Source organism: Bidens hawaiensis, unplaced genomic scaffold (genome assembly GCF_021521415.1).
Source record: "Bidens hawaiensis isolate Kalapana, Puna unplaced genomic scaffold, B.hawaiensis_p1.1 tig00030294_1, whole genome shotgun sequence".
NCBI classification, from domain to species: Eukaryota; Viridiplantae; Streptophyta; class Magnoliopsida; order Asterales; family Asteraceae; genus Bidens; species Bidens hawaiensis.
In genome coordinates, this window is record NW_027495054.1 from 155,838 (window position 1) to 161,798 (window position 5,961).

General features: G+C 36.4%; 1 pseudogene across 1 annotated transcript; it reads left to right on the forward strand.

Moving 5' to 3' along the window:
* The first annotated feature begins 1,100 nt into the window (after positions 1 to 1,100).
* Positions 1,101 to 5,686, forward strand: LOC143580265 (squalene epoxidase 3-like; annotated as a pseudogene). Its single transcript, XR_013143609.1, has 7 exons — positions 1,101 to 1,370; positions 2,207 to 2,318; positions 2,945 to 3,119; positions 3,209 to 3,377; positions 4,294 to 4,796; positions 5,169 to 5,447; positions 5,528 to 5,686. The product of XR_013143609.1 is annotated as a squalene epoxidase 3-like (transcript).
* Positions 5,687 to 5,961: the final 275 nt, after the last annotated feature.

Below are 5,961 nucleotides of genomic sequence, written 5' to 3' on the forward strand. Positions count from 1 at the left end.
ACACACTTTTTGTGTTTTTTGATGATTTCTCTCATGGTAGCGGTGAGTTCCACGGGTTTCGGTTGGTTTGGGTTGTTTGTAGGATTCATTTTGCTAGTTTTTTTGAAGAAGGTGTATGTTTATATAGATGTGAAATGGAGAAGAAGGATATGAAATGGATATGAAATGGAGAAGAATGCTTATATTTATATAGATATATAAATATATTTTTTTAATTATTTTTTTATTGTTGACCGTTGTCAAACGGTCCATTTAATATAATATTATTATTTTCAACACAACTCGGCGATAATAACACCCCCGCCCCGCCCCATTTCGCTCACTTATCGCCGGGGTGGGGGGGGGGGGGGGGCGGTGTTCGCGCCCAATGTCGCCCAAAACCCAAGCCCCATTACATATGGCCTTATTGATAAAGAAGTTGGCTAGAATACTAATATGAAACTGTTTTTTTATACTTTATAATCCTATTAGTATGCGACACATTCGATCGTTTAATATTCCATTATACGAATATGAATGTTGGCACACCAAGTTATTTTTTTTACGCTACTTGGTATCTTGATTTGGTTTCTTTTATTGATTTTATATTTCGATCATATATAGTAGATAAAGTTAAGAATATACAGAGTTAATTTTTTTCATTTGAGTGTCATTGACTAAGTCACATGACTGTTCACGAGTCGAGTCAGGGTGGTTTCAAGCTCGGGCTCGCAAATTAACGCGGCAACTCAATTAAGACTCTAGCTCGATTTTGAAGTTAACCGAGATTAAGATCGAGCCAACGAGCCGAGCCATGATCGAGCCGAGCTTAGATCAATTTTGGCTCGATAACAAAAATGAGCCAACTCAGCTGATCAGAATGTTTCAAATCAAGTTTGTTTAGTTAATTTTATTCGAGTTTTTATCGAGCTAGCCACGAGCCCAAGCCTCAAACCTCGAGCTTTTTGAACAGCCGGACATGAAACTATGAATCATTATCGTCTATCGATATATTTAATTATTAAAATTTAATTTGTGGACAACATAGTACAATTAGTACACAAACTCAATCTGACCAAACAAACTAAATGATTCCTATATAACCCTTATATAGAGTGACAATGGAGAATACGATCGATAACACTTACATTGTTGCCACCTTCTTCGTTTCTCTTTTATGTTTCATTATTCTATCCGCTCTACGACGTCGTGCGACCACTTCACTCTCTCATCCTCGTAAATTCGGTTATGGTACTAACAATATTAACGGTTTAAAAAACCTGATTCCAACACGTGGAGAGGTTCACACTAGGCATGGACATGCAGACGCTGACGTGATAATTGTTGGAGCTGGTGTCTCTGGTGCCGCCCTTGCTTATACTCTCGGCAAGGTTAGATTATATTTAATAAATGAACAAACATGAAGAATAGTTTTTTTTTTGTTTGTTTAATTAAATTCGTTCATTTATATTTGATAAACTTTTAATAGGTACATTATTAGTAGTGAATATATATTTAATATATTAAATAAAAGTTACAAATAATAGACTCATTAAGGCTCGTGAGCCAGCTCAAGCTCTATAATTGAAGCTCGGGGACTCAAGATTGTTTATTAGAAAACTTATTATTAGGCTCGAGCTAGATTCGAGCTTTTAGCAAGCCGATTTTGAGTAGCTCACTAGCGACTTGGCTCGTTTACGCCCCATGAGCATGACATTTAGCACATGTTTTAGCCTTAGAACATTAGGGATGGCAAATTCCGGTACACAGAAACTAGGAAATAATAAGGTTTTGGGTTAGCATAACTCGTTTAATAAACGGATCGTGTTCAGGTTAAAGTGCTTAAAGAATTTAACTTGTTTACAACTTAATTACAACCCGTTAACCCATATACAACTCCCGAACATGTTGACAACCCGTTTGACTCATCAGGATATATGCGTTAAAGATGGTTTGTTTAGGCTAAATGATTATAAGTGTGTTTGTGTTAATGTCTCTGACATAAATAAAGATACAGGTCGTGTTCAGGTCAACTTGTCAATCAACACTTGAAAATGAATCTTGTACTTGATAATGACCTTTGTAATTAACTATGTAGCATTTTGAGGGTGGAATAAAATGACTAGCATTTTGAGGGTGGAATAAAATGACTAGTTTATCAAGTAATTACATCACTGTCACTAGTCCATAAATCTATATTACAACTTGTTACAACTTATAATAACAGGAAGGATGCAAAATCCGAGTGATTGAACGAGATCTAACTGAACCCGACCGAATTGTAGGCGAATTACTACAACCAGGTGGATACCTCAAGCTAGTTTTTTTTTTTTAATCCCGTAAATCCTTTTATATATAACACAAACCGAACTACATCTGGATAACGGGTAAGCGAGCAACAAGCTGCGCCGCTATCCCCTTTTGAATCGCAAAGCCTATTCTACTAAATATAAATCCTTGGTTCCTCGGGCTCTGCGAGTCACTGTGGACCACCTTTTGCACCCGCTCCAAGAAGCGAACCGCCTCGGGAGCTAGGGATCCAAAAGTGTCGAAGGCAAATGGAATGAACTAGTGGTGGAGTGGTATATAATAATAATAATAATAATAATAATAATAATAATAATAATAATAATAATAATATCAAGTAGATGAATAATAATAATGATAATAATATCTTGTCAATGAGCTAGTGGTGGAGTGGTAACGGAGAGACTTGGTGTTCCATGTGACCCAGGTTCGATTCCTGCCCCCGACATTAGGGTGATGACGGGAGAATAAGCGAGTAGGTGACTTTCACTAGTTGGATACTTAAACTGAACGAGTTTTATAATAATAATAATAATAATAATAATAATTTCACTAGTTGGATCCTTAAACTAAACAAGTTTTATAATAATAATAATAATAATAATAATAATAATAATATCTTGATCCAAGGTTATGACAAACTTTTATTAACATGCAGACTGTTTGGAAGACATAGATGCTCAAAGGGTACTTGGATATGCACTTTTCAAAGATGGAAAAAACATTAAATTATCATATCCTTTAGAAAATTTTAATTCAGACGTTTCGGGTCGATGTTTTCACAATGGACGATTCGTTCAGAGGATGCGCGAGAAAGCTGCTACACTTCCTAAGTTAGTACTAGGTTCTTGTAATGTTTCCTTAGGTTTCTTAAACTTTGTTGTTTAATGTTTTATAATAAGCGGTTTCGACGGGTCTGCAGTGTGGAAATTGTGCAGGGTACTGTGACATCCCTTGTTGAATATGAAGGGACTATTAGAGGTGTTAAGTATAAAGTTCAGTCGGGTGAAGTTATGAAAGCGTTTGCGCCTCTTACGATTGTTTGTGATGGGTGTTTCTCTAACTTGCGACGTTCTCTTTGCGAGTCGCAGGTATGTTGTTTATGGTCTAGTTTTGACGGTGTTTAGGTCAAATCGTGAGTCAAACTGTTGGCTATGATTTTTTACTATTGTTATTCAAACCAAACCGTTGAAAATTAAAACTGTACCAAACTGGAATGTTGGTTTACTACGGTTTGGCTTCGGTTTTATTTATGGTTTGGGTTTATTGAGCTTTTATTAATAAAAACACAAAAAAATGATCAAAATAAAAGAAGTGATAATGTTCCAACACTTGGAACTTAAAAAAAACCCAACTCCAATTATGCGTATAGTTTAACTTAGAATAATTAAATTCCAAAGAAAAATATAAAAAAGTTGCATGCCCCAAAATCCTACGGTCCGGTTCAGGTTATTGCGACTGGTTTTGAGCATAAATCATAAACCAAATGTTTGGTACGATTTGAAACTTTCTAAACCGGCCGACCAATTTTTAAAAAAATAAACAGACCATGTGACCAATTTGAGCAGTTTCATGATTTTAAACCGAGCCATGAACACCGTACATCTCAGAATGTTTTAAGAGTGTACATAAATAAGAAATAACCGACCTGTAACCGAAAAAACCGAATTGGTCAAATTTATGAATTTTCATTTTTATTTATTTTATTATTTAGAATGTATAAGTATTTATAAGATTTAATAAATAGTGTAACACAAATATTTTAGCTCAAAGTCAAATGTATAATAATATTAATCTTAATTAACAAAATCTTTTAGCCCAAATATTTTCAAGCCCAAATGGTAAAACCGAACTAAACCCAAGCTAAAAGTTGAAACACTGAGTTTTCAAAAACAAAAAACCCGTATTTTTGGTTTTTGGTTCGGTTTGAGCCAAAACCGACTATGCACACCCCTAGAATGTTTGACCAATCTTGAATTTCCAGAGTTGACTTTTGGTCAATTACAGGTTGACTTTCCCTCATGCTTCGTGGGACTAATTTTAAACAACTGCGAGCTTCCTTACCCGAACCATGGGCATGTCGTCTTAGCAGACCCGTCACCGATCTTATTTTACCAAATCTGCAGCACTGAAATTCGATGTTTAGTCGACATACCCGGTCAAAAGCTTCCATCTTTAACCAACGGTGACATGCCAAAATACTTAAAAAATATCGTGGGACCTCAGGTCCCACGTGCGGTGCATGATGCTTTTATCGCGGCTGTTGTCCTGTTGATTCTGGGAATATAAGAACAATGCCAAATAGGAGCATGCCAGCCTCTCCTGTTACGATACTTGGCACACTCTTATTGGGCGATGCGTTTAATATGCGCCATCCTTTGACCGGCGGAGGGATGACCGTTGCACTTGCTGATATTGTTGTGTTGCGTGACCTTCTTAAACCGTTGCATGATTTCAATGATGTGGGTTCGGTTGCTAGATATCTTGAATCGTTCTACATGTTGCGTAAGGTAAAAAACGGGGCCCGAAGCACGATTTATGTTGACTTTTAGTTTAATAGTCAGATGTTGACTTTTATGGTTGACTTTTTGTTTAGTACTCAGAAGCTGTCTTGTTGAGTTTTCATTAAATTGACAAATGTTGACTTTTAGAGTTGACGTTTTATTTAATAGTCAAATGTTGACTTTTATGCAGCTAGTGGCGTCTATGATAAAATCTCATTTGCATGTTGACTTTTCATTTAACAGTCAAATGTTGACCTTTATGGTTTACTTTTTGTTTAGTGTCAACTGACTTTTATGGTTAACTTTTTAGTTCATAGTCAAATGTTAACTTTTAGAGTTAACTTTCTATTTAATAGTCAAATGTTGACTTTTATGCAGCCAGTCGCGTCTACGATAAATACATTGGCCGGGGCTCTATACACGGTGTTTAGTGCATCACCGGACGAAGCAAGAAAGGAAATGCGAGAAGCGTGTTTCGACTACTTGAGCCTAGGAGGTTCTTGTTCAACCGGGCCCGTGGGCCTACTTTCGGGGCTCAACCCGAGCCCAACAGGGTTAGTCCTTCATTTCTTTGTGGTAGCTGTTTATGGATTTGGTCGTCTTCTGCTACCTCTACCGACCCCTAAACGGCTATGGATCGGTGTTAGACTAATTTTGGTGAGTAAATAATATTTTTGTCCTTTTTTCACGTCTTACGTTTATTATAGCGTTCATTAAATGACGGGTTTATTGACTAGGGTGCATTGGGTATCATTTTTCCTTTGATTAAAGCCGAAGGGGTGAGTCAAATGTTCTTTCCGGCTAGTGTACCCGCATATCATCGAGCTTCAAAGAAGGGGTCACAATGATAGAACTTATTATTAGGTAAGATGTTAGTGAGATATAGTGCTTCTAAATGTAAATTTCTATGCAAAATATTGTATATGTGTGTATATCCTAGCTTGTAGCTTGTAGTGCCTATCTTTATGTGTAAGTGATTCAAATTTATTAGATATATGAGGTTGGTTTGTTAAAGTTTGCCAAGCAGTAATTAGCTTATAGAGTTTATATATTATGGTGGAATTAAATTAGGGTGTAAATGAGCCGAAACTAGTCGCGCATCAACTATTGGTGATCGGCTTGTTAAAAGCTGAGCCAACTTTAAATAAGCTCGAGCCTCTATTTGAACTAG